This window comes from Pipistrellus hanaki (genome assembly GCF_964339955.1).
Source record: "Pipistrellus hanaki genome assembly, chromosome: 6".
NCBI lineage: Eukaryota > Metazoa > Chordata > Mammalia > Chiroptera > Vespertilionidae > Pipistrellus > Pipistrellus hanaki.
The window spans coordinates 34,428,146-34,449,631 of record NC_140508.1 but is presented as its reverse complement, the minus strand read 5'-3'; the positions used below and the strand labels follow the sequence as shown (position 1 = coordinate 34,449,631).

The window sequence follows — 21,486 nt, the reverse complement described above, 5'->3', positions numbered from 1 at the left end:
GGCTGCCCCCATGTGGTCACAAGATGGCCACCACAAGATGGCCGGCAGGGGAGGGCAGTTGTGGGCAATCAGGCCAGCAGGGGAGGGCAGTTGGGGGGGATTAGGCCTGCAGGAGAGAGCAGTTGGGGGCAACCAGGCCTACAGGGGAGAGCAGTTGGGGGCGATTGGGTCGGCAGGGGAGCAGTTAGGGGGTGATCAGGCTGGCAGGCAGAAGCAGTTAGGGGCAATCAGGCAGGCAGGCAGGCAGGCAGGTGAGCAGTTGACCCAACTGAAAATAAGTAAGAAATGATGGACCTTGAAAATGACTTCACGTTTTCTCACTGCGCAGAATATAGCAAATACTGCTGCAGTTAAATATCTTACCCTTTGTTTTCCCTGTGTGATCTACAATAATAATCTGCTTAGTGTTGATATTTACTGCTGTGTTGCTAACAATTACCTGAAAGAGAAGTTGGGGTGCTTCACTGGGCTGGAAAAAGTTTAGTTAATTCAGAAAGCAGGTCTAATTAAACAAGTTTATTCTATATCTATAAAAGGCCAAGTTGATTCACACATGCGAAATACATATAAAGCTCTTGATGGTGCCAATCATGTGTGTGTTTTGATCTATCATTGTTACTCATGAATTTGGTTAACACTTCTATTATAGAGAAAGGGCAAATAGTGATATTAAAATATTTCTTCTAATTAATTTCCTTTCAATGTGCACAAATTTTTGCACCAGGCTTCTAGTGGATAAATAAACAAGTTGAGTAAAAGAAGCAAGCTATCCTATATAATAAAAGCCTACTATGCTAAGTGTCCAGTCATCTGGTCGACTGTTCAACCAATCAAAGCATACTATGCTAATGATATACTAAGGCTGCTCAACTGCTTGTTATGACATGCACTGACTGCCAGGGGACAGACGCTCTGACCAGTAAGTTAGCTTGCTGCTGGAGTCCAATGAGTGAGATGGGCTGGACACGCCCTGGAGCCCTCCCACGTCCCTCTCCAACCTGATTTTGCACTGATTGGGTCCTTCGGCTTGGCCTGTGCCCTCTCGCAATCTGGGGCCCCATGGGGGATGTCGGAGAGCCAGTTTCGGCCTGATCCCACAGGCCACTCCCCTAGGGAGGGTGCCAGTCAAGGGCTCACACTTCTGTACTGGTATGGGCAGCAGGCACAGTGGGGTTGGGATGAGTGGGAGCGGCAAGTAGGAGCTGCAGGTTGGTGTTGGACTGCGGGTTTCAGGCCGATCCCCAAGGGACCCCACCCATGCACTAATACACTGGGCCTCTCGTAGAGAATTAATTATGATTAAAAACATAAGACAATAACCAAAAAAGAAAAACATAAAACACTACTGTGTTCATGTCCATATAAGTTTTAAAAAAATGGAATAGAAGGATATATAATGATTTATTATATTGGACAGGATGAAGTGTAGAGAATGGAATTATAAATGGCAAGAATATTTCCATCTTATAAATAATAACTTATCATTTTTCTTCCAAGAGAATAAAAAAGGGAAATGAGGCTGCAAGTAAATAAAAGAAAATGTTAACGGTCAATTCCAGTTGTTTCCTATTTATTCTCTGAATGTTCAAAATTGCCAGGCTGGTGTGGCTCAGTGGTTGAGCATCAATCCATAAACCAAGAGGTCAGGGTTCAGTTTCCCATCAGGGTACATGTTTGGGTTGTGGGCTCAATCCCCAGGAGGGGGCTTGCAGAAGGCAGCTGATCAATAATTCTCTCTCATCATTGATGCTTCTCTATGAAATCAATAAAAAAATATTTTTTTAAAGAATAAATTTTCTAAAACAAAATCCCACCCATTTTAGTTTTGTTTTGTTTTTTTTAATCCTCACCCAAGGATATGTTTTAATTAGTTTTTAAAGATAGAAAGGGAGGGGTGAAGGAAAAGAGAGAGAGAAACATCCATGTGAGAGAAACATCAATGGTTCTTAAACCTATGTACCCCAACCAGGATGGAACCTGGGTATGAGCCCTAACCAGGAATCAAACCCTCAACTTTTTGGTGTATGGGAAAATGCTCCAACCAACTGAGCCATACAACCATGTCTTACATTAAAAAACAAGACAAAAAAACTGCTTGTGTGGCTCAGTTGCTTAGAATATCATCCCATACACAAAAAGGAGGCAGGTTCAATTCCTGACAAGGGCACATACCCAGGTTGAGAGTCGGATCCATCAGGGTGTTCGTGGGAGGCAACCAATCAATATTTCTCTCTCACATCGATGTTTCTCTCTCTCCCTCTCCCCATTCCTGGCTTCCTCTCTCTAAAAAACAGAACAAACCCTCCACTGAAGAGTCCGGTTCAAGGGCACATGCCTGGGCTGCAGGCTCGATCCCTAGTGAGGGGTGTGCAGGAAGCTGCCGATTAATGATTATCTCTTATCATTGATGTTTCTATCTCTCTCTCCCTTTCCCTTCCTCTTTGAAATCAATAATATGTCTATATAAAATAAAAATAAGACATCAAAACATCAATAGTAGTCCACTCTGGATGATGGATCTACAGGTGATTTCCCCTGCTCTTCAACATTTCTGTATTTTCTAAATATTCTTTAATGAGCATGTGGCGTCATCAAACGGGAAAGAATAAAGGCCTGGCAGTTCACCAGAAACAACCCTGCCAGAAGGAGCCATCTGTGGGCACACAGAGTGCACACTCATGCATCTTTAATCAATGCGTTCCCATGCAATGTCCTCTAAGATCAGGCCAGGCAACCGCCTGCCAACTCCCCGGCTTGGCGTTTAAGGACTCGGAGTGTCTGAAAGGCAGCCCACGCCATAGATCACCTGGGCAATCAAAAAACACTGCAACACTGGGGCAAGGAGAGAAAAGCAACGCCCAGTCCCAACAACGCCCTCGCAGGTTTCTCCTAGGGAAAACAGCTGCTTCTAGTCTCCATCCACCTCATCACCAGCCACGCTGCTCTCTTTCAGAACGGCTGCTATTTGCTTTGAAGCATCAGGACTCCTTGTTTGCAACCCATGAACCACACCATGACAAGTCAACTCTGGCTCCCTGGGTCCCAAGATGGCCAGTTATCACAATGGGAATTATCACAATTTTCAAAACAAGATTATTCATCTCTAGTTAAAAAATAACATCACTGCCCTGTAGAACTTCAAGAGGATTTAAGATTTGTGTTGAGGGAATAGTTCCATATGTGCAAGAAATGCATCTATCTGGAGGGATGCACAAGAGCCAGATAACAGCAATGGTGGCCTGTAGGGAGAAGGGCTGGGTGGCTGAGGGTCAAAAGTGGAAGAGACTTTTCATTGTATACTCTTTGCACCTTCTTGAATTTTGAATCATGAATATATTACCTAGTCAGTAAAATAAAATTAGAAGAAAGTGATGGAAGTTTTGTGAAATTATAAACTAACTAGTGACCCAGTGCACGGATTGAAAGGAAATTAATTAGAAGGTGGCCAGAGGGGCAGGACTGGGTGAGATGGGCTGGACACACCCTGCAGCCAACCTCCATCAGTCCCTCCCCAGGGTCTGTGGAGTGAGCGGGTCCCTCAGCCTGGTCTGTGCAGATCGGCCAAAACCGGATTTCTGACATTCCTCGAGGGGTCCTGGAGTGCAAGAGGGCACTCTGCAAAATTGCTGTCATACAGGGAGTGGAACACAAACACAAGTGTGCAGTTAACCAGATTCAGGCCGACAGTGCCCAGCAACAACATAACCCACAGCCTAAGGTGGAATCATCGCACAGCCTCGCGAGGAATCGGGCTCCCTTCTCTCTGGTTTCAGGGTGTGTTACCCGAGAACCACCACTGCCAAGTCACTGCAGCTCAGCAGCTCCTGCATTGAGTGTCTGCCCCCTGGTGGTCAGTGCACATCATAGCGACTGGTCTGATGGTCAGACACTTAGCATATTAGCCATAGATAGATAGATAGATAGATAGATAGATAGATAGATAGATAGATAGATAGATGATAGATAGATGAATGATAGATAGATAGATAGATAGATAGATAGATAGATAGATAGATATCTAGGTGTTAAAAGTCATTTTCCTGTCCTAATCGATTTGGCTAAGTAGATAAAGCGTTAGCCTGTGGATTCAAGGGTCCCAGGTTTGATTCCAATCAAGAGCATGTACCTTGGTTGCAGGCACATCCCCAGTAGGGGGTGTGCAGGAGGCAGCTGATCAATGTTTCTCTCTCATTGATGCTTCTGACACTCTATCCCTCTCCCTTCCTTTCTGTAAAAAATCAATAGAATATATTGGGGGGGGTGTCATTTTCCTCTTTTCATCTATCCATTTTTACCACCATGAATATAACCGATGAAGAAAGGGTCCCAAAAGCAAAACTTTGTGGTGAAGCTTCATAAAAGAGCTCCAATGAGGCCTACAGCAATGCAATCTTTAACTTTCTGACATTAATATACCGTGTTTCCCCGAAAATAAGACATCCTCCAAAAATAAGACCTACTTACAGGTTTCCTTCTGAGTGAACTATAAGGCATCCCCCGAAAATAAGGCCCCTTAGGCTAAACATGAGAGATTTGGTCCACTTATTCTGAAAGAAATGGAGTCACAAGAAATTCACCAGGTAATACAGGAATTGGATTGTTATGATGATGTTCCAGAAGATGATGACATGATTGTCATTGAATAAATGAGTAAATTCTTGATACTGTAGGATTCACAGTTTGTCGGGTTTGTGTTGACAACTACCATACCGTATACAGGTAATAAATTTCCTTTATTTTCATTTAACAATAAATGTGTACCGTATTCTTCTTCATGGAAAAATAAGACATCCCCTAAAAATAAGACCTAGCGCATCTTTGGGAGCAAAAATTAATATAAGACACTGTCTTATTTTCGGGGAAACAGGGTAGCATGTCAGGTAGCCTCAGCCTGAAAAGATGCTCAGAGCAATGATGTCAAAATAACAGGCTAACCGGGGCGGTGTGGCCCAGTAGTTGAGTGGCGGCCTATGAGCCAGGCAGTCACGGTTTTATTCCTGGTCTGGGCACATGCTGGGTTGAAGGCTCAATCCTCAATAGGGTGGACAGAAAGCAACCAATCAACGATTCTCTCTCATCATTGATGTTTTTCTCTCTCTCCTGCTTCCTCTGTGAAATTAATAAAAAATATATATATATATATATTTTTAAAACAGACTAAAAAAATATATTCTGTTGTTATTACAGGCACTGTTTATAAACATAAAGTCATCTTTTTTTATAAGCCAAACAGTTGTGTGAACTGTCTAGAAATTTAAAACTGTCCCTTATACATATAAGAGCCACAGCATCTCAAACTGGCACAAATTATCTGTAAAGTATAATACTGGAAATGTAATACTCCCTTGAAAAAGCAACTCCATTTCTTGGAATTATTTTAAGAACATCATTAAATAACTGACAATGTGCAAAATGTATGTACATGTTTATGTTTATCACAGCACCATCTCTCACCACTTAAATACTCATTATTAAAAGACCAGTTAGATTAGGGGTGTCGAACTCAATCAGAGAAGGGGCCAAAATCTAAAATCCAGCCTAAATCGCGGGCTGAATGGTTTACTGAACAGTCATAAACTGACAATGTCATAAACTGACAGCGGAGTGCAGTGATGACAGCGCAGTGTGGGCCACATTGCAAGGCCTGGCGGGCTGGATTTGGCCCGCGGGCCTTGTGTTTGACACATGTGAGTTAGATTATGACATATCTCTACAATGGAAAATTATGAATTTATTAAGAATAGCAACCCCTGCCGAAACCGGTTTAGCTCAGTGGATAGAGCGTCAGCCTGCGGACAGAAGGGTCCCGGGTTCGATTCCAGTCAAGGGCATGTGCCTTGGTTGGGGGCACATCCCCAGTGAGGGGTATGCAGGAGGCAGCTGATCGATGTCTCTCTCTCATCGATGTTTCTTACTCTCTATCTTTCTCTCTTCCTCTCTGTAAAAATCAATAAAATATATTTTAAAAAAGAAAAATTAAAAGAAAAAAAAAAAAAAAGAATAGCAGCCCTAGCTCAATGGATAGAACATCAGCCACGGGACTAAAGGGTCCCAGGTTCAATTCCAGTCAAGGGCATGTACCTCGGTTGCAGGCTTGATCACTGGCCTTAGTTTGGGGCACATGAGGAAGGCAACCAATCAATGTGCCTGTCTCACATCAATGTGGCCCCCCCTCCCTTCCACTGTAATAATCAATGGGAAATATCCTTAGGTGAGGATTAAAACCAACAAAAATGATAGCAACATGCATCTAGGTATTTACATATGGGAAGATGTTCATGACATCTTGTTGAGTGAAAAAAACAAAGAACAAAAAAACCACAGAAGAGTTACCATGGTGAGATTTGCTTACATGGATACATGAGCAAGTGCAGAGAAGGATGTGGGGAGACAGTGTGAAGTCAGCGTGAAAGCAGGAGCTTTGGTGTCCAACAGGTCAGGGTTTTAATTTCTGCTCTGCCACTTAGCTATAAAATTTTGAGAAAGTTACTTAAATCATAACCTCTTCTATAAAATGGGGCTGAAAACACCTACATTAAAGAATCATTCTAAGGAATAAGTAAGCTAATAAATGTTAAATGCTTAGTTAGCACAAAATGTGTAACAAAACTCAGGAAATGCAAGCAATATTAATCTCTGGAAGTGAACTTGCAAGTGATTTTTTGGTTTTCTCTGGCCGTGCTAAGAAGTGCCTGTATTTTGTTTTTTAATATCAAGTGGGGAGATGGCACTAAAGCCATTTTTTTTCTTTGGGGATAATGTCTAACAGCTTGATTTCAGCTTGCGTGTCTTGGGATACTTATCTGGAAAGAACCCTAGAAGGTCACAGACAAGAAACATGAACAAATAAATGCCTGCCCTGAATTCACATTGATGACTGAAAAAGGCAAACAAAGAAAGCATTTATCAAAGAGGAAAAAGAGGGAAAGAATCCTTTTTTTGTATCCAATTGTGAAACATTCACAGAATACATCCATAAAAAATATATTCAAGTCTAGAGAACAATTCTCATTCACAATCAATGTGAGCCTGGGGTTTTGTTGTATTCAATAGTCACAACTCACAGTATATCAAGAGCTTAATGTGTTTTCCTCTTCTAATCCTCAAATCACCTAATGAGGAATAGGTATTAGCCCTATTTTAAAAATAAGCATGGGAGGCTAAGAGAAATTAATTTAGCCAAGGTCACGCAGCAATTAAGTGGAACAGTGAGGATTCAAAAGCAGGTTTGTCTTAATAAAACCCACATATACACTTATTTTAAAGCATATATGTGCCCTGGCTAGTGTGTCCCAGTTGGCTGAGCACCGTCCCATGCACCAGGAGGTTGCCCGTTTGATTATTGTCAGGGCACATGGCGGGGCTGCAGGTTTGATCCTCAGACGGGGGCATGCAGGAGGCAGCCTATCGATGTTTTGCTCTCCCATCGATGTTTCCGTCTCCCTCTCCCTCTCTCCCTTCCTCTTTCTCTAAAATCAATAAAAACATTAAAACACACACATATGCATATATGCACTGTGCATCAATATACAGTATGCATAATTAAAATAATAAAAACAATTCTAGCTGTATGTGTGAGTATACAGTGAACAAGTAAGTAAATATTCCCATTATCCCTGGGAGAAAGTCATTGCATAAGCAAGCATTAATATATCTGTATTGTTCCTTCAGTTTTTTTTGTTGTTGTTTGTTTTTTGAGAGAGAGAGAGAGAGAGAGAGAGAGAGAGAGAGAGAGAGAGTGGAAGGGAGGGGGAGAGACACCAAAAGAGAAATATCTTGCCTCCTGCATGTGTCCCAACCAGAGCCGAATCAAGCCTGCAACCAAGGTATGTGCCCTTGACTGGAACTAAACCCAGGACCCTGCAGTCTGAGGACTAATGCTCTATCCACTGGGCAAACCTGTCACGACAGCACCATTCTCTATCTCACTTGATAGATCTTGGAGACAAGCCACTCCCCTTTAAAACAGCTGCCCAGATGCCATAGTATGGTTGTCTTATAATATATTTGATTAGTCTCCTACTAAGGGACCTTCTGATGGTTTCTAGTTTTTTTACTACTGCAAACAATGCTGCAGTGAATATTTTAAACTTACACCTTTAGCTACCAGTGGAAGTAATTAGTAGGACCCATTCCTAGACATTTAAATACTTACAAGTTCCTTTTTCACAAAGGGCACCATCTTGCCTTTCCCCCGGGCTGTACCGCTCATGCTTTCACTGACAGTGCACCCCTGTCCACGGAGCCCTGACACACACAGCTCATGCTCTGACCACCATGAGGGTACGAAGCTGGAAAAGCCTTCCTGCCGGGAACTTCTCATTCCATGTACTAATCCAGGAAAGAAATGAAGCTGTTTCTCTGCTAAAAATATACACACTGGCCCTCGCCGGTTTGGCTCAGTGGGTGGAGCGATGGCCTGCAGACTGAAAAGTCCTGGGTTAGATTCTGGCCAAGATTAAGAGCACATATCTCGGTTGCAGGGTCGACCCCTGGCCCTGGTCAGGGTGGGTGTGGGAGGCAATCAATCGATGTGTCTCTCTCACATCAGTTTCTCTCTCTGTCTGTCTCTCTCCCTCCCTTCCACTTTCTCTAAAAATCAATGGGAAAATATTCTCAGGATAAGTATTAACAACAACAAAAATATACAATCTGATTGCCTGGCCGGTGTGGCTCAGTAGTTGAGCATGCACCAGGAGTTCACTGGTTCCATTCCCAGTCAGGGCACATCCCTAGGTTGCAGGCTTAATCCCCAATAGGGGACGTTGCAAGAGGCAACCAATCAATAATTCTCATCATTGCCCTAGCCAGTTTGACTCAGTGGATAGAGGATGGGCCTGCAGGCCAAAGGATCCTGGGTTCAATTCTGGTCGAGAGGACATACTTCAGTTGCAGGCTCCTCCCTAGCGTGGGCCCTGGTCAGGGCACGTACAGGAGGCAACCAATCAATGTGTTTCTTTCACACTGATATTTCTCTCTTTCCTCTTTCTTCCATTGTCTCTAAAAAAATCAATGGAAAAGCATCCTCAGGTGAGGATTTAAAAAAAATAAAACTTATTATTGATGTTTTTCTCTCTCTCTCCCTTTCTCTCTCTGAAATCAATAAAAACATATTAACATATATATATATATATATATATATATATATATATATATATATATATACACATTCTGATTAAAAGGCTTAATCAATCAAATACAACATCTGACCCTAGATTGGGACGCTTTTTGGATCTTGGTTCAAACAAACCAATTGTTAAAAAACGTATGAGACAATCAAGGAAATCTGAACACTGGATTTTAGAAGGTGTTAAGGAATTATTGTTACCTTTTTGGATGTGAAGTTGTATTTTTTAAAAAATATTCTTACTTTAAGATCCAGGCAATAGAATTTTCAGATAAAGTGAAAATATAATATAATATAACATAATCAGGAGAAGGGTGGGGTTGTTGGGAGGTTGATAACTGCTGGAGCAGGGTAATGGGTCCATGGTTCATACTACTATTCTACTTTTATGTATGCTTCAGATTTTCCATAATAAAAAGTTGTCCTGGCCAATGGCTTCTCTTTTTTCTGTTAACTTTTAAAATTTTTAATTGTAGTTAGAAACCCACATAATATAAAATGTACCCTCTTAATCATTTTTAAGTATACAATTCAGTATTGTTAACTATATCAACATTGTTGTATAATAGAAATCTAGAACTTTTAAAAAATAATATTTTAATGACTATGGTAATATGCTTTTTAAAATCCTTACCCGAGGCTATTTTTCCATTGATTTTAAGAGAGAGTAAGAGGAGGATAAGGAGGAAGGGGGAGGAAGAGAGATATCAACATGAGAGAGACACATCAATTATTGCCTCCCTATACATGCTCCAACCAGGGCTCAGGATCAAACCTGCAACCAAGGTACGACGTGCCATTGACTGGAAACTAGTAAATACCATTTTCTTTTTTCTTTTTCTTTTTAAAAAAATATATTTTATTGATTTTTTACAGAGAGGAGGAGAGAGGGATAGAGAGCTAGAAACGTCGATGAGAAAGAAACATCGACCAGCTGCCTCTTGCACATCCCCTACTGGGGATGCCCGCAACCAATGTACATGCCCTTGACCGGAATCAAACCCGGGACCTTTCAGTCCGCAGACCGACGCTCTATCCCCTGAGCCAAACCGGTTTCGGCAAAATACCATTTTCTTTATCCATTCATCTGCCCATAAACATTTGGGCTGCTTCCATCTCTGGGCTACTGTAAATTATGCTATAGTGAACATGGGTGTGTATAATGACTTTTCATTTTAAAATAATATATTTTTATTGATTTCAGAGAGGAAGGGAGAGGGAGATATAGAAACAAAGGGTAAAAGAGAATCATTGATTGGCTGCTTCCTGCATGTCCCTTATTGGGAATTGAGCCCAAAACCCAGGCATGTCACGCTGGTTCATAGGTCGATGCTCAACCACCAAGCCACACCACTTAGGCAAATGACTTTTCATTTCAGACTGCTACTCACCTCAGTAGAGAGCCTAAGCAAAATCTGTATTTAAAAGAGGGAGGTGGGCCGAAACTGGTTTGGCTCAGTGGATAGAGCGTTGGTCTGGGGACTGAAGGGTCCCAGGTTCGATTCTGGTCAAGGGCATGTACATTGGTTGAGTGGACATCCCCAGTAGGGGGTGTGCAGGAGGCAGCTGGTCGTTGTTTCTAGCTCTCTATCCCTCTCCCTTCCTCTCTGTAAAAAAATCAATAAAATATATATATTTTTTAAATAAATAAAAGAGGGAGGTGACCTGGAATAACAAAAAGAGATTCAGACACACCTGGGAATGAAGCCCAGGCCTACCATTCCTAGTTCTAGGGCTCCATGCAAGCCCACCCTCGGGGCCCGTTTCCTCCGCTGTGAAGTGGGAGCACCACCGCCCGCACCTCGGAGCAGTGTGAGGATCAGAGGGGGACAGCATTGCAGCGCCCGGCCCACAGGAGGTGCTTCTGTCCTGGCTCAGTTTACGGGAGGGAAAACCCGGACGTGGAGGGGGAAGTAGCAAGGCACACCGAGTTAATAAGCGGCAAAGTAAGCAGAAACCAGACCTAACTGGCTCCAAAGTTCACGGCTTTTTTCTACACCAGCATGTCCTAAACGTCAGTCATCGGGCTGTCTCTTCACAGTTTGCCATATATGGGCACCACCTGTACTATTATTTCCTTGAAAGCTACTTTCTTTTAATACAAATTTATTTTTTAAAAGTAACTTTATATCCCTACCATGAATGGGAAATCAGTATCACAGTGCAAGTAGAAGGTAACTGAAAAAATAAATATAAGGACACACAACACAGTCACTAAACCCTATCTCGACGCTGTAATTTCCCTAACATTGAGACCTGATCTCTCTTGGCTAAAAAGCCAGCTTAGCAAGTGTTAAAAAAAAAAATAGGCTAGATCTAAACAAATATTCTCTCCAAACATAGTCAGAAGAACCAAAATAATTTAAAAGGCAATAGCTCTTGCCCAGCCATGTGGCTCAGTGGTTGAGTGTGGACCTATGAGCCAGGAGGTCACAGTTTGATTTCTGGTCAGGGCTTGTGTCGGGTGGTGGGCTCGATCCCCAGTGTGGGGCGTGCAGGAGGCAGCCGATCAATGATTCTCTCATCATTGATGTTTCTCTCTCTTTCTCCCTCTCCCTTCCTTTCTCTGAAATAAATAAAAATATACTTTTTAAAAATGTCACTTCGGTCACTTATGGCTATTTGCACTTTATTGATCTCATGTGGCAATATAGGCTCAGCCTTCCGGGGTACATACCTTGGTCGTAGGCTCTATCCCCGGCTACAGATCAGAGCGTGTGCAGGAGGCAACCAATTAATGTGTCTCTCTCACATTGATGTTTCTCTCTGTGTGTCTCTCCTCCTCCTTTCTAGTCTCTCTAAAAAATTAATGAAAAAAATATCCCTGGGTGAGGATTAACACAACAAATATAATAATAATCTTTTTTTTTTTTAATGCTGGCAATTGAAGAAATAAGGGGGGGGGAGGGGGGAGAAACACCTTCTATTTCTTAGGCTAGAATCTGACTCATTATTGCAGATCTTGCAAAACCAGTTAAGTATTTCTAAGAACTATGTGGTTATCTTAACTTGAGCTGATATTTTATCTTACCGGAATGGAATCTTTTATGATTTACTAGCTAGGTGTTTTTGCTTAGGTTACTGAAATGTGCTATAAAGTAATGATTACTGCAATCCACTGAGCTGCTGCAGCCTGTGCTCTGAGCATTCAGTTTCTGTTTATGTCACCCACAAAAGCCCCAGTGCAAGTTCTTCCTGAAACCACTGCTGAATGTGACATGAAAGATCCCAGAATAGGTAACAGATGGTCAACTCTCAACTCCCAATAACCTATTACAATTTCTGTTTCACTTGGACTCACTTCCATTCACACACTATGTTCAAATATGACAAAATGCAAGTGCTGCAAATATCTTGCCAACAAGTTTAAAAATAAAACCACACCTACCACAAGGATCACTGGTGCTTTCTAATGCAAACTGTCATTTAAATAAATCAGCATGCTAAACATAGCTCTGCCTGTGTGCGAGGAGCTCAATGTCTGCAATCAGTGTGACAAAGTGGGGAGACACACTGTGTCACCATGATGAACGAAGCCTTACACTCTAACATCCCCAGCTTCAGTGCAGATGTGTGATGCTGATAAGATTATCTCGGACTGCCAAGAAATATGCTCTGAAACCCTCACCCCTGAAGGTCTTGGAGAAAGCCCAGCATGCAGCCACCAAGGAAGAAGACAGTATCACCCAATTCAAAGCTGTCTTCAGGAAGGGCTGAAAGACACTGGAAGGCTGGCTCATGCCCTCATTTTACATATAGAGAGACCAGGACCAGAGAGGTTGAGTTACTGGCTCCAGGTCACACAGCCAGTGGCAGAATTGCTATTAGAATTCATGCTTCCACCCAGATCCCACTGCCTTTTCAAACCAAAATTTCCTGGATGGCATAGGCCCTGATCAAGAAATTCTAAGACTTTGGGGAGATAAGGAGATGTTGAAAGGAAAATAAAGGAGTCCACAGGGCAGAGAGGAAAAAGCAAGGCACTATAAAATTGAATCTTTTGCAATTAGTCAGAGCGTGGTATAGGACTTTAGCCACCCTCTTCTCACCCAATGTAGATATTATCGCCAGAATAAAAAAAGCAGTTTAGCACTGAATGATTCAGAAGACAAGCCCACAGTTCCTACCTGCTTCAGCTGTTTCTGCCCTGAGTGAGACCGCTAAGCTAAGAAGTGTGAGAGGTAGTCCATCTTACACAGTTGGTATCTGTTTGTTACCTATCAGTCAAGTAACTGACACCCACAGTTACACTGAAATAACTCAAGGGTTTTCCCCCTGGTTTTTTCATTCTTTGAAGCCACTTTTTCACCAGCATTTAAAGTTCATTACCCAGGTACCGAAGAGAAAGGCCTTTAACAAAACATCAGGAATGAACTGCCCACATGAAAAACAGGTGAACAAATGAGCGGCAGAAAGAGCAATGCGCTCGGGGTCAGCAGGTCTGGGGAAGTTATTTGACTTCATTGTGCCTCTACTTCCCTCTTCTGGAAAGTGGGGATCACAATAGGATCCAGAGGGTTGCTGTGAGGACTAAGTGAGACAACATATGTAAAGTGCTTAGAACAGTGCTTGGCTCAATAAACGTTAGCTATTCCTACTACTTTTATTGTCATTATCACTGGATTTGCTACTTACTACCAGTTGAGTGCATCTCAAGCTTTAATGTGCACAGGAAACACTCGGAGCGGAAGGGTCGGATCTTGGTAAAATGCAGACTGATTTATTAATCTAGGCTTAGAGTCAGGGGCCCGGCTGGTATGGCTCAGTTGGTTGAGCATCGTCCCATGCACCAAGAGGTCACCAGTTCTATTTCCAGTCAGGGTTTGATCCCAAGTAGGAGGCATGTAGGAGACAGTTGATTGATGTTTCTATAAATCTCTCCTCCTCCCATCTTCTCTTTATAAAGTCAACTTTTAAAAAATATCCTATCCTATATAATAAAAGCCTAATATGCTGTGTCCAACCTTTGGATCAGTTGCTATGACGTGCACTGACCACCAGGGAGCAGACGCTCTGACTGGTAGGTTAGCTTGCTGCTGGGGTCCAGCCAATAGGGACTGGGCGAGACTGGTCAGACATGCCCTGAGCCCTCCTGCGGTTCCTCCCTCCCCGATCAATCGTGCACAGGTGGAACCCCTGGCCCGCGCCCTCTCACAATCCAGGACCTCTCAGGGGATGTCAGAGAGCCAGTTTCAGCCCAATCCTCACAGGCCAGGACCTGTGCACCGGGCCTCTAGTTTTTAAAATAAAAGCTCTCTGAGGCCATTAATGCAGAACACACTTTGAGCAGCAAGGATCTACCTAACCCAACACCTAGCAGGTATTTAATACTGTTGATAAAAACGTATAATCTCGCCGAAACCACCGGTTTGGCTCAGTGGTAGAGCATTGATCTGTGGACTGAAAGGTCCCGGGTTCGATTCCGGTTAAGGGCATGTACGTTGGCTGCGGGCACATCCCCAGTGGGGGATGTGCAGGAGACGGCTGGCCGATGTTTCTCTCTCATCGACGTTACTGGCTCTCTATCTCTCTCCCTTCCTCTCTGTAAAAAATCAATAAAAAATAATAACAATAATGGTGCCTTTAAAAAAACACACACACAAAAAAAACATATAATCTCTCAGCATCTCAATGCTTCATCTGTTAACTGAGGATAATACATATCCCGCATGGTCTCAACTGACTGAACATTAGTAAATGAAAATGCAGACAAAAGAGCATTCTAAACTGCAAACAAAACTATACAAGTGGAGGTGGTAAGATTATTAGTCTTAACATTCACAATGTTGAATTTCCAACACTGTAACCCCTAAATTTACACATGCAAGTATTACCATTTATGAAAAGGAAGCTTGAATTCCCTTGCTTCATTCAAAAATCCTCTAGGAATTCTGGCAGAACACAACAGCTTTTCAAGGTATTCTCAAATCAAGAGCTCTGAAACTTTAGAAATGTCATTCGATGCCAAGGAAAGAACCACTCTGGCAGGAACAGTGAGCTTCACTTGTGATTCGCTCTCCCAGACCTGGCCAGCCTCCTTCCAGCCTTTATCAGCCAAGATCTCGAGTTAGCACAGCAACACCAAAGCACGAGACAGATGGACACTACCCAGGCAAAGCCCGTACCTGCCACTCCACAAGCTGGCGAAGAGCCGGCCTTCAAACGAAGGCTTTATGGACGTCCACGGTGGAGCCTTCAGTTAGAAGCACCTGGCTGTCCTCCTGCAATGAAATCTGGGATTTCCACCCCACAGACTAAAAGATATGATGTTTATATCTTATGCATCTCCTCCAAGGGGTTCAGAGTGAATCATCGCTAATTCTTCCTCACAGGGCACTTTACCAAACAGTGCTTTCATCATTTTAGAGGCAGATGGCACCACCATCACCTCCCTAATTGCTCAGGCCAAAACCCCAGGAGTCATGATTTCTTTAGCTCATCCCCCAACCATCCTCCTGCTGGTTCTACCTCCAAAACCATCCACTTACACCAGTGGTTCTCAACCTTCCTAATGCCGCAACCCTTTAATACAGTTCCTCATGTTGTGGTGACCCCCAACCATAGAATTATTTTTGTTGCTACTTCATAACTGTAATTTTGCTACTGTTATGAATCATAATGTAAATATTTGTTTTCTGATGGTCTTAGGCCACCCTGCTAGCGGTTCTCAACTTGTGGGTCGCCTAAGACCATTGGAAAACACTGATATTTATATTACGGTTCATTACAGTAGCAAAATTAGTTATGAAGTAACAACGAAAATAATTTCATGATTGGGGGTCACCACAACATGAGGAACTGTATTAAAGGGTCACGGCATTAGGAAGGTTGAAAACCACTGACTCACACCATCTCCACTTGCCCTGGAAGGCCACTGTCATTTCTCACCTTGCTTCCTAACTAGTCATTTATAAATTAAGCTCTGAGGTCCTCGAGGAATAGGAAGATGTGTCTGATCTCCACATCCTCCACTCTGGTTGGCATAGAGGGATTAAATAAACATTTACTGAACTGCTAGTCAAGCTACCAACCCATGATGGCATCCTATCAACAACTCTCATCTTCCTTTGCAACCCAGGAAGGTTAAGGTGGGGAAACCGAGGCACCAGATACCAGCAGGTGGAGTCAGGTCACAATGAGATTGCAGGTTCCTGGAACAACCCTGTCATCATGCTGATATTTGTATAACATTGTGACAGCTACTGCTTTATTCACCAATCAATTAGAATATACAGGAGCTATGTTAAGCCTACATAACAATTGCTAACGTTTACCAAAATTTCCAGGCATTTTGCCTGTATTAGGCTCAAATATATCCTCACAATAGCATACTGTTATTATTCCCGTTTTACAGATGAGGAAACTGCAGCACAGAGAGGTGAAGTAAACTGCTCAGTGGCACAGAGCCTGGAAGCAGCAGAGCCAAGAATTAAGCCCAGGCAGCCTGATGCCATGCTTTTACGCCACAAGCATGCAACCAGAATTGCAGAACAGCCCTGAAAGGGCCTGCCGAGATCATCTAGCCTGCTCCTCTCATGAAAGAGGAGGGGCCTGGGGGTCAGAGAAGCCCTCTTTTAAACATTCCAGCTCATTTGGAGGTTCACACTTTGGAGCGTATCCGTTTAAGAGAAGCTTTATGGAAGATCTGATTTCTTTGCCACTGGCAGACACAGCAGTGAGAGTAACAAAAGAACACCCTTGTGGCTTGGTAACAGCTACCACTGAGAAATCAGAGACATCAGGGTAGGGGGGAGAAAATAGAGGATTTACCTGGGCGTCCTGTTCCATCACTCAATAGGTAAGGGATTCTTAGGCAAGTCACTCCCTTTTCTGTGCCTCAGTTTCCTCATTTGTGAAATGGAGATAAAAATCACCACCTACCTTGCCAGGACCGGTTTGGCTCAGTGGATAGAGCGTCGGCCTGGGGACTGAAAGGTCCTGGGTTCGATTCCGGTTAAGGGAATGTACCTTAGTTGCGGGCACATCCCCAGTAGGGGGTGTGCAAGAGGCAGCTGATCGATGATTCTCTCTCATCCATGTTTCTAACTCTCTATCCCTCTCTCTTCCTCTCTGTGAAAAATCAATAAAATATATATTTAAAAAAAAAAATCACCACCTACCTGGAAAAGTCTATGTGAAGATTAAAAGAGATGGTGTACCTGAAAATGCTTCTTCATCATATACTTGTAAACAGGTATTACATGTTAAGCACTTCCCAAAAGATGTTAGATACCCTTTTTCTTCTGAAGGGTCAACAAGACCCAAGGTGAAAGTAAGGCCCCATAAATCTTGGCCGCCAGGGCTACCTGCAAAGTCCACACCACCTCCCTTTCTGGGAACCGAGTGGAGAAGTAAAACTGGGGATAGGAAGATCCATATGGCTGGCACTCCACAGATCTAAATCCTCCCTGCCTCAAAGTCATTTCCCGGCAGCCTTGCCCAAACTATCTCACATGCCTCATAAGAGGGTTTGAGCACTGACTGTGGTGCCAGGGTGCTTGAGGTACTCTGGATTCCCACCGTGGTTCATTAACCCACTTTACAGAGAAAGAAAAGGACAAAGCTACACACAATTATTACTAAGTGGAGATTCAGTCTCAAGCTCAAAGACACTCAGACTTCAAACTGGATTCTTGGCCCGCAGGTGAGGGCGCCTTAAGAATTCTCCCTCTCCTCGTTTAGGGCACTTTCAACATGCACGCCTCATCATCTTAGTCCCTCTGAGCAGCACGCGTTGGGACCCCCTTGGCCAAACAGGTCCACTGAGGCCAGAGGGGAAGGGGACTCGTCCAAGGTCACACGGTGAGCGGGAGCAGCGCCGAGCGCGGACCCCAGGAGTTCGCTTCCCCGCCTCCCCGCGACGCTGGGTCCCCATCGCAGCCCAACGCCGGAGCGGACCCCAACAGCTGGCTGCAGGATCTGGGGGTCTGGCCACACCTCCGCCCAGGGATGGATGGAGGGGCGAGGCCACCCAACGGCCGGAGGATGCCCGGGAGGCAGGGCAGAGGATGCTCCCGCGGGGAGTGCCGAGCCGGCGGCGGCGCCGGCAGCGCGGCCTCCGCGAAGGTCCCGGCGGCGGCGGCCCCGCCCGGCCCGCGGCGGCGGCTCCTCCCGGCTCCTCCCCGCTCACCTGCGGCGGCCGAGAGCGGGCGGCGGCGGCGGCGGCGGCGGAGGCGGCAAATCCCGGGCTCAGCCATTCCCCACTGCCCCGGATGGGGAGAGACGGCGGCCGCTCACTTCCTTGGCAACGCGGCTCCGCGACCTACTTCCTTAGCAACCGCTGTCAATTTCAATAACTTTATTGGTATCCGGCCGGCGGACAGGGAGAGCCTGCCCGGCCGGGCGGTGCGGGGCTGGGTATTGGCGCCTAGTGAGGTAGGTGCCCGACCTGACCGGTTTGGCTCAGTGGATAGAGCATCGGCCTGCGGACTGAAAGGTCCCAGGTTCGATTCTGGTCAAGGGCATGTACCTTGGTTGCAGGCACACGGGGGTGTGTGCAGGAGGCAGCTGATGGATGTTTCTCTCATTGAGGTTTCTAGCTCTCTATCCCTCTCTTACTGTAAAAAAATCAATAAAATATATTTAAAAAAAAAAAAAAAAAGATGCCCAACACACTTGGTCTTTCACCAGCTAAGGAGTGTGAGAAGAGAGCAATGTGGCCTGACTCCACCCGCGGTGGTACCTGGTGCCTCAGTTTCCCCATCTCAACAATGGGACGCATTGCTTTGGTCCCTCCCACCGGTTGACCTTTCCTAAAGAGCATTCATATCAGTCACCTGACCTGCATCTCAAGCTGCTACTGAGATCCCATTTAGGGTCCACCTGGTCCTCAGTCAAGCCAAAAATTTAGGAATCATTCTTTCTCCTTCACCCCCGCATGCAGTCAGTCAGCATATCCCTTAGTCTGCTTCTCAAATATTGCTCCTGTTTATCCATCTTTCTCCATCGTCACTGCCACCACACCAGGCCAGACCAGGCTGCCCTCAACGCTGGACTGCCTGCAATATCAACCAATTCTAAGGGCCTTGGTCAAGTCACTTTCCCTCTCTGAGCCTCAGGTTTTTCATCCACAAATTTGGCATGACTCCTGCTGGATGATCTCACAATTCTTTTTTTTAAAATATATTTTATTAATTTTTTACAGAGAGGAAGGGAGAGGGACAGAGAGTTAGAAATACCGATAAGAGAGAATTATCAATCAGCTGCTTCTTGCACACCCCCCTACTGGGGATGTGCCCACAACCAAGATACATGCCCTTGACCGGAATCAAACCTGGGACCCTTCAGTCCACAGGCCGACACTCTATCCACTGAGCCAAACCGGTTTTGGCAGATCTCACAATTCTTGTGGGAGAGTTGATAATGCAGCGGAATAGAGTAAAATGTAGAAGCACGGTGATTATACTAACGGGCAACTAAAGATTCCATACGGGGTTGGGGAGTGCGGGGTAAGGGAGCCGGGCAGATCTGGATTTAGATCTCAGCTCTGCCCCTAATAGCTGTGGGGTCTTGGGCAAGACACAGCCAGTGAGTATTGAGCCCAGGGAACACAGTGTGGGTACAAGGTTCATAAACTTGAGAGATCCAACTCTGCCATCTATCCGTTTTGACCTTTTGACTTTTTCCAAGGAGCATCAAAAATGAAGAAATTCAAAGGCACATTCTTTTTGAAAAATATGTTTTTATTGATTTTTATGGAGAGAGGAAGGAAGAGAGAAACATCAATGAGAGAAACGTGAGAGGGAGAAACATCGATCTGCTGCCTCTTGCATGACCCCTACTGAGGATCAACCTGAAGCCCCATCATGCGCTGGGAATCGAACCACTGGTGCACTGGATGACACCCAGCACGCCCAACCCACTGAAGCCAGGACAAAGGCACATTCCTGACCAGTAGGAAAGTCTGATTAGAGAATGAAAAGAGAGAGAGCACATGGATTTAGGAAGGAGACAGATATTCTACCGGTACAAGGTGTTGGTCTAGGTAAGTAAACCAAGGAGAATTGAAAGTCACAGAAAGGACATTTTCAGAGTACTTACAATGAGTTAAGCACATCGATCCTTATAATCACTGATGATGCAGGTACTATGATCATCCCCATCCTAGAGATGGGAAAACTGGCCATGATTATGTCTCATCATTACATGAATCCAGAGCCCACACTCTTAGCTCTGCTTCCGGTCAGGTGCCCCGCACAGTCTCTTCACCTCCCTCAAGTCCTCTGCAAATAGTGGGTGTGTCTCAAAGCAGTGAGACACAGCAAACAAACAAACAAACAAGAGGCCTCCTCTCTTCCCCATCTCTCTGGAGGCTCCCAGACTCATGAAGAGAGAACACAAACTCACAACTCTGACTTGAGGCCTGTGGATGTCTGTTCAGCCCTTCAGTGACTGGCAAACTGAAAATTCCTGGTCATCCCTGTCCCTGTCCACAACTCTGCTAGCCCCCCATCGCCCAGAGGAGTAGGCCAGAGGCTCCTGCCAACATGGGCCCACCTCGCTGCTGGCTGTACAGTGTTTCCCTTTTCTCTCTGGCTGGGCTCCATGAGCTTGCCAGTCTCTCTGCGCCTTCGTTCCAGCGGTTCTCCCCGCCAGGGACGCTCTCTCCCCTGCACCCCTCTCTCCTCACAAGCACGACAGATCTGTGTTCATATCTGCTCACTACTCCCTCCTCAAAAGCAGTATCCTGCAGACTTCCTTTGTCAGCTGTTTTGTCTCAGCTCTGAACTAAGGAAAATGCTGTGTGTCCTGGCACCTAAGTTGACAATGTGACCTGTACTTCTGTCAATTAAAAACAAGGTCCCCCAAACCTTGGAATGTACTTCAACCACTCTTATCAAACGTTATCTCCATGGCTCTGGCCAGTGTGGCTCAGCTGGTTGGAACATTGCCCCGTACACCAGTAGGTGGCAGGTTTGATTCCCCGTCAGAGCACATACCCAGGATGCAGATTCCACCCCCAGTTGGGGTGCATGTGATCGTTGTCTCCCTCTCTCTCTCTCTCTCTCTCTCTCTCTCTAAAATACAAAATAAAACAAAAGTTACCTTTGTAGTTGTAGGCAAGGCATCAGTGCATGGAAGCCCTCATGATAGATTTTATTTATTGCATTTATTTAGCACTGCATATTTATTGATAAACATTAGTCCTTTATTTATTTATTATTTATAAATTATTCCTTTATTTATAGCACTGTATTTATTGGTACATCCTATGTGCCAGGCACTGTGGTAAGTGCTTGACAACCTACCTTACCTATCACATAGCTACCTCTTTAAGAGATAAAACTATTATTATCCCCATTTCACAGAGGAGAACTGAGGCTCTAAACAATTACTCAATGCGTAAGCGACAGAGCCAG

The 21,486-nt window shown here is 44.5% G+C and overlaps 1 protein-coding gene across 2 annotated transcripts in view; it reads right to left on the bottom strand.

Moving 5' to 3' along the window:
- Nucleotides 1-18,385, bottom strand: part of KIF3B (kinesin family member 3B) — a 44,670-nt gene extending 26,285 nt beyond the window's left edge. The window contains exons 1-2 of one of the 2 annotated variants that reach the window (XM_084887882.1): nucleotides 18,258-18,273; nucleotides 15,253-15,360 (exon numbers count right to left, since the gene is read on the bottom strand). The gene's annotated coding sequence lies outside the window, so the exon portion shown is untranslated. Of the gene's footprint in view, nucleotides 1-15,252; nucleotides 15,361-18,257 lie in introns of both variants that reach the window. The other variant, XM_084887881.1, reaches the window with a different exon arrangement.
- Nucleotides 18,386-21,486: the final 3,101 nt, after the last annotated feature.